This window comes from Typopeltis vanoorti, chromosome 8 (genome assembly GCF_054136105.1).
Source record: "Typopeltis vanoorti isolate ZY-2024b chromosome 8, IOZ_Tvanoo_1.0, whole genome shotgun sequence".
NCBI lineage: Eukaryota > Metazoa > Arthropoda > Arachnida > Uropygi > Thelyphonidae > Typopeltis > Typopeltis vanoorti.
Window position 1 is genome coordinate 46,265,942 of NC_143556.1, and position 9,289 is coordinate 46,275,230.

A 9,289-nucleotide genomic window follows, 5' to 3' on the forward strand; every position below is an offset into this window, starting at 1 on the left:
TAGCAATTTTTCGAAGTAATTACGCCATACTTCAAGGATATCTTTTTCTCCCGTTTTCATGTCACCTTTATCATCTCTAACTCCTTTTACAGCACTCTTTCCTCCATTTCTAAGCTTCTTCAACAACCGAGAATATTTTGGCACCTTCTTGATATTTATTTTCTATATTCTGCCAAAGTCCTCCAATGACTTTTGTTTTACACTAGTTTTACACACTTTTTAGCTTTCTTACATTTGTCTCTATATTCTCTAAGAGCTCAAGCTGATTTATTTGCCAAGAACTTTTGATATTCTTTCTTCTTTTCCATTATTGCCTCTTTAACTTCATGTGTAAACCATGGAGTTCTGATTTTTCTATCCTTGCAGACAACCTGACCACATGCCTCTCTGGTCGAATCAATCAAGGTTATCTTCAAGGCTTGCCACTGAATCTCCAAGGTTTGGTTCCTGTTTTCAAACTCTTTCATTTTTTCTTCAATAATGTTTGTATATTTTAGTGTACAATTCACATCTGAAAGCTGCTCAACTTTTATTCGCTTTAAAACTTTCTTACATGTCATTCTTTTCAATATGAAATTCAATTTTATCCTGCTCAAGACTAAATGGTGATCACTTCCAATTTCAAATCCTCTGTACAATCTGGTGTCCTGCACCAGGGAGAAAACATCACTATGAACAATAACATAGTCAATGAGACTTTTCTTATTGCTTTCATCCTCTCTCAATGTGAATTTGTGTACATTTTTATGTTGTAAGCAGCACATCCCTTAATAACCAGATAGCTGTGAGAACTAATGAAGTAGAAACCAAAGAAACAGAAGCATCCATCAAGGATGCCACACATCACTAGTATATAGCAAAGGAAAATGGTAGGAAAAAAATTAGTTAAGCAATGTAATATTGTGGAACTACACAATGTTGTATTGTTTAACCAATTAAACAATGAAAAATACCATCAAATTAGCATTTTTTTTTAGTCTTGGTGAAAAAAAGTAACAAGATGAGTTATTTTAAGACTGAACATAAAGTTTTATAATAAATAAACTGCTTCAAATATTTTGGATGTGCTGTATCATGCAGTGCATAAAAGGGTGATACTGTCACTCTTTCCTTGAACTCATTAACAGACAAAGCACTCATATCTGATTGGAATCCCCCATTCCATTCATTCACTACTCCAAGGAAAAATCTGGTCCTCACACTTTTACTCAACTTCCAGGGTGAATTCTTGTTCTGCCATCTCTAGCCAAGTGCAGAAACATTTCCCCTGCATCAATCTTATAAAGCCCTTTAAGTAACTTATCTTTAAAGGTACCTGTGGAATAATCATCAAACAACAAAAATTACATGATAATCATAAAGCAGAGGTATTTTTTTACTGAAAATAACAGTATATAATCAGTCTGTGGAAGCAATTCAAAAAACAAGAATACATGGTAAATACAGCATTTATTTACCAATTAAAAACAGTTGCCATGTGCTCTAGCACATTGCATAATATTTCAAAAAAAATTATATTTACATAAGATGAGAATCTTCTGAACTTTTGGGAGAGAGACAATCATTCCCATTTAGGTTGAGCCAGCATGAGGGAACTTCACAACTTTTTTTTTAAAAGTTGTTCATATTTAAAACTGCTTCTATGGAGAAGATGAACTTCATCTTCCAGACAAAGCACTCATATCTGATTGGAACCCTCCATTCCATTCATTCGCCACTCCAAGGAAAAATTGGTTTTTATGAGGTTAAGGGATAACTGTCTGCGACAGCATGTAATGCAAAATACTAGGGGTCAGAGAGTGCTTGACCTATTGTTTGATAGATACAATTAATAGTCTGCACATGGCGGCAATAAGAAGGAATACAATGGCATCCAGATCACCATCTGTGTTCAAAAATTTTAATATAAAGTATTCAGTGTACCGTTTGTGAGATGTATGCTTTGAGGAGAGTGGTTGGAGTCTGGTTAGACAATGATAATGGAGTGAATGTGTGCAGAAAGTGTAAGAAATGTGAGGATTTAAAGTGTTTCAGGTCGTGAGATATTGTTGAAAGTGAGAATGTAGAAAATAGTGATATGAGAGGTATGAATAGTGATATTTGCGAGGTAGTACCAGATAGCTGTGAGAACGGTGTTGAAAGTGAGAATGAAGGTAAAAATACAGAACGAATGAATGGATTAATGGATAATAAAAATGATGAGACATGCAATGAGTGAGATTGCGCGGAGCGATACATAAGGTGAATTGGCAGCTGGAGCGTTGGCAAAAATGTTTACCGAGCGTACCAACTAATAAATGGCAAAAGTATAAGAAAAATAAGAGTATGATCACGAGTGTAAATAAAATGAAAGACTGAGTGTTGTACAGAGATTCTTTAGTAAGAGGTGTGATAGATGAGCTTGACAAAATCATACCAACCTGGTGCGAACATTAAGGATCTAAGTGAGTTTTAGAGCGCAAAAGCAGAGGGTGAAAGAATCGATAGTAGTAGCAGGAACGAATGATTTGAAAGACAAAATGGCTATGAGAGGATTTGAAGGAATTACTTGAAGCAGCAAAAGAGAAGAGAGTTAGGATGGTGAGTCTGTAGCCACAGTATGACAGTGAAGAGTATAGAAGGAGGGCCATAATTGCTAATGACTGCACAGATTATGCAGGAGTGGTGGGGAATTTGTGGACGTGTGTTCAATGGGTGAAAGGATTTATATAAGATGGATTTGGTGTACGGAGACTTGAAAAGGTGTTGAATGAAGTGGAAGTGCAGAATCAGGGAAACGAGTTAAGGGGGGGGGTAGATTATGCAGACTTTAGGGATACAGTTGAGTGTATGAATGTATAATATGCCTGAGCGAGTACGAAGGACAAATCAGAATGGGATAGTATAAGGCATCAAAATAGGGATGGGACAAATGGGCTGTAATTCATGTATACTAATGTCAGAAGTATTAGGAACAAGAAGGAAGAATTTTTGTCCTTGGTTTGCACTTCCAGGCCACAGGTTATTAGCATTAGTGAAACATGACTGACAGAAGATGACAGCTAGTGGGAGTGAATGTGAGGGGTATAGTGTGTTCAGGAGTGACGGAGAATAAACCGGGGGGAGGAGTGTTATTGATGATATCTGATAAGCTGCAGCCAAGGAGAATAGAAATTGAACTGCAGGATAGAGAAAAGAGCGCATTTGAGGCTATTTTGTGTGAGATTGAGGCTAGCACAACAAAATATACAATTGGGTGCTGCTATAGACCAGGTGATGAAATAGATGGAGATAGTGTGCATAAGCAAATAGAAGAAATGAGTGGAAGGAGGGTAATTATTATGCAGGATTTCAACTATGGTAACATTGATTGGAAGGAGGAAGGAATTGGATTTTATGTGGTTATTAAGGAATAACTATCTGCCACAGCATGTAATGGAAAATACTAGGGGTCAGAGAGTGCTTAACCTAGTAATTGCATCTGAGAATTTGGCTGTAACGAATATGACCATGTTGCCACCAATTGGTGAGAGTGATCATAGGGTCTTGACTTGGGAGGCAGCTAAAGGTGTGGAATTTACAATTAAGACAGGGTACATGTGGAATTATCGGGCTGGTATGTATGACAAACTTAGGCGTTTGATTGGTTCAGTGCCGTGGCATGTAAAACTGGATGTTGATAGTGCATGTGAGGTTAAGAAGTGTTTGCAAGAGGCAATGGCTGACTGCAAGCCTAAAGTCCGAATAGTAAATCAAGTAGGGGTTAAATGGATGAATAACACCATTAAGATTGAGCTACAAAAAAGAAACAACTGGAGGGAATTTAAGGAGAAAGGTGACTGGCAGGCACAAACTGTATAAAGCCAGAAGGGTAACGAGTGTGGTAAGAAAAGCAAAAGCAGATTATGAAAGAACATTAGCCATGCAGGCTAAAGAGAATTCCAAACAATTTTTTCGATATGTTGCGAGTAATAGAAAAAATGTTCATGGTAGAATGATCTTAAAAAATGCTGAGGGTAGGTAGGTAACCGAATCAGTCGATATAGTGGAATTACTGAGCGAGCACTTTGCAAGAGATATCATCCAGTTAGTGACATTGCAGGAATGAAAGAACAACAGCTTGTACGGGAATTGTGGTGAATGAAGTTGAGGTAAATGGTCTATTACAAAACCTCAATGTGAATACATTTGTGGGATTGGATGGCATATCAAATGGTATACCAATCCCACAATTCACCCAGTCCCATAAATGTACATGAAGTGGCTAAAGAATTGTCTGTGTCCTTGACCAATTTGTTTAAATTGAGTTATCTGGGTTAGTCCCAAGGTGGTGGAAAGAGGGGAAAATAGTTCCACTGCATAAAAGAGGTTCCAAGACTGCTGTTGTAAATTACCAACTGATCAGGAATCGTTAAGGTCTTGGAGAAAATAGTCAAGATGAAAATGGGATACTGTATTGGGGACAGCATGGTTTTGTGAAGGGTAGATCATGCCTCAGTAACTTGCTCAGGTTTTCTAACTCTGGAAGTTGAACTGGTAACCTTTGACTGGATATCACATGGAATTCTAATCAGTAAACTGCAGCATATGGGGATGGATATAGAGTTCATTTGTTCATTGGTTTGCTGATGATGCAAAGTTGGATAGAGCAATAGTGAGTGCACAGGATGTCAAAATTTTGCATGATGATTTGGATAGTTTGGAGGACTGGGCTAAGGAGAATGGATGTCAATTTAATGTGGCAAAATGTAAGGTTATGCATTTGGGGGTGAAAAGATTAGCAGCAGTATACCACATTGGTGGAACTGTACTCCAGGAGATTGATGAGGTCAGGGACTTGGGAGTGTTGGTGGGCAGAGAGTTGAAATTTAGGGGGCACATCGCAAAAAGTGGCTAAATCAGCTCATCAAATTATTTGGGTGCTGAAAAATACTTTAACAAGCAGAGCCAAACAGGTTATTGTCCCTCTGTATCGAGTCTTGATAAGACCCCATCTAGACTACTGTGCCCAGTAGTCTGAAACGAGTGACCAAGATGATAGCAGGTCTATGGAATGAACCTTATGAGAACAGGTTGAAGATTTGTGGGTTGCAAAAATTGATTGATAGGTGGAAAAGGGGTGATATGATTGAGACATTCAAATTACTGAAGGGTTTCTATAAGATTAATTTAGAAGATAAGCTGCCAGATTCTGTTATGAGTGCCATGACTGTAAATGAGTTCAAGGCGAAGTATGATAGATACTGTGTGAATGTGAATGTTGAATAATTGTTCTTGACATGATGTTAGGGCCTCCCTCGATGAGTCTGTGGATTCTAAAATCAATATTTTAGGTGCCACACCAGACTTCCGTTATTACATTTAGTACTGCACTGCTGTAACCTTTGATTTTGTGCAGTTGACCTTAGCTGTCCTTGTGCAATAAATCCCCAATCAACCAACCAGACTTTTGAGGTTCTAGGTGTTTAATGTACTGATGTTGATCCCCACAAAACACAGAAACGATATCTGCCGAAAGTATATAGAAAACTAATAGTGTTAGGCAGCAGTGTTAGTGAACAGAGAAACTGACTCAAATATCGGACACTTGTATTTCAATATCCATAATTTTTTCAAGAAAATGGAATTTTTGATGAATGATCTGGATTGCCAATATAAGCAGTTAATAGACTTTAAAAGAATCCTCATAGTTCTATATATAGAAGATAATATCATTTAAAATTGGGGAATCCTGCCAAAATGAGTGTAACTTATTCCGAGTATTTGCATCCCAGGTAAAAACTTTAGGAATGAGATTATTTAATTAGGTGATGGAGATGGTATGTATTGACAAATAAGCTCAATGTGTGGAGGGTTGGTTATTATTATGGAATATTTGAACTAAGGGAATAATTACCTGAGGCAACATGTAATGGAATATACTATACTAGGGTTTGAGAGTGCTAGATCTGGTGATTTCATCTGACAATTTGTTTGTAACCAGTATGCCCATAATGCTACCCATTGGTGAGAATGATCATAAGTTCTTGACCTTGGAGGTGACTAAAACTGTGGAATTTTCAGTTAAGAGAGGGGGTATATGTGGAATTACAGGGCTAGTAAGTAGCATATTGCTTGTATTAGTGTCATGCCATGTGAAACTAAGGGCTGGATGTTGATAGCGCATTGGAAGTGGTAAAGGGGTGTTTGAAAGAAGAAATGGCAGACTTGCATACCTAGAATCAGTAGAGTAAATCAATGGGAGTTAAATGGGTGAATATCATCATTAAGCTGGAGCTACAAAAAAAAAAAAAAAAAAAACGAGGGAATTCAAAGAGAAAGGTCACCAACAGGCATGTGAGCAGTGCAATTTGTTTGTAACCAGTATGACCACAATGCTACTAATTGGTGAGAGTGATAAGTTCTTGACCTTGGAGGTGACTAAATCTGGCTTAGGTCAGAAAGGTAACCAGTATAGTAAGAAAGGCAAAAGCAGAGTACAAAAGGAAATTAGCAGTGCAGGCCAAAGATAATCCCAAACAGTTCTTTCGATAAGTTTCAAGTAAAAAGAAGAGTGTTATGGAAAAATGATTCTAATGAATGCCGATGGTAGGGAACTAACTGAATCAGTCGAAATAGTAGAATTACTAAGTGAACACTTTACAAGAGTATATATCATCCAGATGGAGATACTGCAGTAACGATAGAGACAAAGACTTATGGGAACTGAGGTAAATGAAATGGAGGTGCATGACATATTACAGAACCTTGGTGTGAATACAGCCATGGGATTAGATCAGTGGTTCTTAACTTGTGTCCTGCCAGTGAAAGATGTCACATGACACAATTCTTGTAATTGGCAACTCTGATCATAACTGAAAAATGCTTTGTGAAATTTTAAAATTTCAATGGAAGCTGTGCATAGGAATTTATACGGACGGTGCTCCATCAATGGTAGGCTCTATTAAAGGGTTCGTTACTCTTGAAAAAAAAAAATAATAATAAACCCAAATATTATAGATATTATTTCTGGGAAAATGTCCATGTTACTTCTCTTAAAAACTTATTTTTATGGCTTTTTTATTTTTTAGTCATTGGCTTTTCACTCAAGAATTCTTAGGGCACTGCAGATGTGTTTTAGAGATAATTATATGCAGAATGATAGAGGAAGAAAATTTGCACATACCTTGTTTGGATGTCTTCGTTTTGCTATGTGCATACTTCTGCTGTTAGGCTGTTTAAAAGGAAGGGGATTTGAGGCAAAGCGGGAGAATTAATTTGAGAAAAACCGTTTTTTTTTTCCTTAAATAATATATACATATATTATTTTTAAGGGCACTAATTTGAGGCAGGGGAAAGGTTTATGGGAAAAGGGGCCAGGGTGCAAACCGTTTCGACCGTGTATAATCGTCAGAACATCTTAGGATAAGTAGGCTATTATGTCTGCTTGCTGTTTCTGCCTTTTGAAGTGCTTGTGTTATTGCCTATTGGTCGGTGTGACACAAGCACTTCAAAGGTTAAATTACATCGATTCAAGACTTTAAAAACTCTTCTTTTTAAAAAGGAACTTTGCATATTCATTGAAGCCAAGTATGAATCTTTGTTTTTGCACACTGAAATAAGATGGTTATCTAGAGGTAAAGTGCTATTCCGAATTTTAGAACTTAAGAATGAATTATTGGCCTTTTTTCAAAATGAAGGTGCAGATGCTTTTGTAAAAATGTCTTCAAAATGATATTTGGCGTGCAAAAATGTCATATTCAGCCGTTACTTTTAATTACTTAAATAGCGTTAATACAAGTATCCAAGGCAAAACTGAAAATATTTTGACATCCACTGAAAAATGGTCAGCTTTTTAGAAAAATATCTCTTTGGAAAAACCGCATATCAGCAAAATACAGTAAATATGTTTCCTTCCCTCCATAATAAAAAATGTCGAGGGAATTATTTCCGTTATAACAGAACATTTAACAATATTGGAAGAAAGGATTTCAAATTACTTTCCTTCCTTAAATACAATTATGACGATGCGAAATCCATTTGGCACAGTTAATACATCGAGTTGTGAATTTTTGTTACAAAAAGAAGAACAATTGGTTACCTTGTCAGCAGATCTTCCTCTAAAAATGAAATTCTCTAACTCTTGAGGATTTTTGTCCAAGCCAAATGCACAGCTCTCTCCACAAGGACACTGAAAATTTTGTTACGGTTTTCAACATCATATTTGTGTGAGCTCGGTTTCTCAATATTAGCCAATATAAAAACTAAAAACCGAGAAAGACTTACATATAGGCAGAGATGAGGGTATGTATATCACATATTAGACCTGATATTGCTGAAATCTGCAAAAACCAACAATTTCAAGTATCACATTAAAATAAGTTCCATTTCAATAAAAGGCAAGTTCGTGCAAATTTTTATTGTTAGTTTTATGACCCTAACGATTTTGATGTTCCCCAAATTTTTCCTATAATCATAAGTGTTCCGTGACTTCGAAAAGGATAACAACCACTGGATTAGATGGTATACCAGCTCGAGTTTTATGTGGACATACTAGGGAATTGTCGGTGCCTTTTGACTAAATTGTTTAATCTGTCTCGGCTTTAGGTAAGTCCTGAGGGGAATAGTGCTATTTGCATAAAGACTGATGTAGCAATTTACTGAACCAATCAGCATGTCAGGAGTTGTCAAGGTACGGAGAGGTTGGTCAAGAGTTACAGAAAAATTGGATACTGTGGGCGGGGTTCATGAAGAGTACTTCGTGTCTCAGTAACTTATTGGTGTTTTATAACAGTTGTAACAATGTTTGCTGTCTTATTGTAATATATTTTATTCTTTAATGCTAATTAGCAGCGCGTGCTTTTACTTTCATAACCTTTCTCACTTATTCTGCTACGTACTATGCTTATCCACCTTCCGTATTTATTAGTCATATGCCTATGAACATCGAAAAATTTATTTGTCAGCCTGCACCATCAGTATATCAAATATTCGGCATAAAAGTCAATAAAACTTCCAGTAGATCTCTCTCACTAGCTTAACTTCAAGAAAGTTTACATAAACAGTTATGGTTCTTAAGTAATGAAACTGCGCTTTGAATGCCTTAGTTGTTTCCCGCTCACAAGTCCGATTTATTTAGGAACAGTGCAGCTGTAAAATAAAGGATCAGGCAGCACTAACAAATAATTAAAACATTTATTTACATTAATATGAAATATACATGAATCAAACGACAGGGAGATTGCTTTCTCTACCCATTATAAAATCTTTAGCATAAAATTGGAACCCTTTCACTTCAACTCTAAAACTTGTTTACTTTGCTTACAAATTC